The sequence below is a fragment of the Cebus imitator genome, unplaced genomic scaffold (assembly GCF_001604975.1).
Source record: "Cebus imitator isolate Cc_AM_T3 unplaced genomic scaffold, Cebus_imitator-1.0 Scaffold487, whole genome shotgun sequence".
Classification (NCBI taxonomy): domain Eukaryota; kingdom Metazoa; phylum Chordata; class Mammalia; order Primates; family Cebidae; genus Cebus; species Cebus imitator.
In genome coordinates, this window is record NW_016107802.1 from 721169 (window position 1) to 722693 (window position 1525).

Sequence of the window (1525 nt, forward strand, 5' to 3'; positions counted from 1 at the left end):
AGTGTAGAGGAAAATGAAATGCCCACCATTGGTTCTTTCTGGGTTTAATACTTTTATATCACTTTGAATATTTTTTTATTTTTTTTTTTGTGTTGTTTTTGTTTTTTTTTTTTTTGAGACAGAGTCTTGTTGTATCACCAGGCTGGAGTGCAGTGGCGCGATCCTAGCTCACTGCAACTTCTGTTTTCTAGTTTCAAGCAATTCTCCTGCCTCAGCCTCCCAAGTAGCTGGGACTTCAGACATGCACCACCACACCTGGCTAATTTTTTTTGTATTTTTAGTAGAGGCGGGGTTTCACCGTGTTGGCCAGGATGGTCTTGATCTCTTGACCTCGTGATCTGCCTGCCTCGCTCGTCCTCCCAAAGTGTTGGGAGTACAGGCTTGAGCCACCGCGCCTAGCCTAAGAATGCGTTTTTTTGTTTGTTTGTTTGTTTGTTTGTTTATTTTTTGAGACAGAGTGTTGCTCTGTCACCCAGGCTAGAGTGCAGTAGCTTGATCTTGGCTCACTGTAACCTCCACCTCCCAAGTTCAAGTGATACTTGTGCCTCAGCCTCCCGAGGAGCTGGGATTATAGTTGCACTCCACCATGCCTGGCTAATTTTTGTATTTTTGCTGGAGACGGGGTTTCACTTTGTAGTCCAGGATGGTCTCAAACTCCTGATCTGTCGCAGCCTCCCAAAGTACAGGGATTACAGGTGTAAGCCACTACACCTGGCCAAGAGTATGTTGTTTAATTTCCGTATATTTGTGGATTTTTCAGTTTTCCTTCTGCTATTGATTTCTGATTTTATTCCACTGTGATTTTACGAGGTAATTTGTATACTAACCTCAGTGTTTCTTAAGTTTGTCGAAACTTGTTTTGTGGCCTAACAGGTGATCTATCCTGGAGAATGTTTCATGTGCCCTTGAGAGGAATGTATATTTTGCTGTTTGTTGAGTGGAGTATTCTGTATGTGTTTGTTAAGTCCATGTAGTCCGTAGCGTTGTTCAGGTCCTCTGTTTCCTTGTTCATCTTCTGTCTGGTTGTTCCATCCATCATTGAAATGGTGGTGTTGAAACCTCCTACTATTACTGTGTTGCTGTGTGTTTCTACCTTCAGTTCTGTCAGGGGTCATTTCCTGTATTTAGGAGCTCTAATGTTTGGTGCATATATATTTATAATTATATATTCTTGGCGAGTTGATGCTTTTATCATTATGTCCTTTGTCTCGTATAGCAATATTTAACAGACAAAATTGAGTTGAAGTCTGCTTTATCTGATATTAGTATAGCCAGTGCTAATGTTTCAGATAGGGAAACTGAAGCTATAGCTTTTCCCAGATTCTAAAACAAGTTAGTGTTAGAACCAAGACCAAGACCCAGTTCTCTTAGTTTCTGACCAAAATTTGTATAACATTTCTGCCTGATTTGCCTGACTTTTGAATTGTGAGCTGTGATTGCTTTTCACTGGTAGAAGATTATCTATGTGTTTGTGGTTTAATCTGCTTTCTTTTCTTTTCTTTTTTTTTTTTTTTTTTTTTTTTTT

The 1525-nt window shown here is 39.7% G+C and overlaps 1 protein-coding gene across 4 annotated transcripts in view; it reads left to right on the forward strand.

Moving 5' to 3' along the window:
- The window catches only part of FBH1 (F-box DNA helicase 1), a 52055-nt gene that overhangs the window by 16820 nt on the left and 33710 nt on the right, over positions 1-1525 (forward strand). The window lies entirely within an intron of this gene.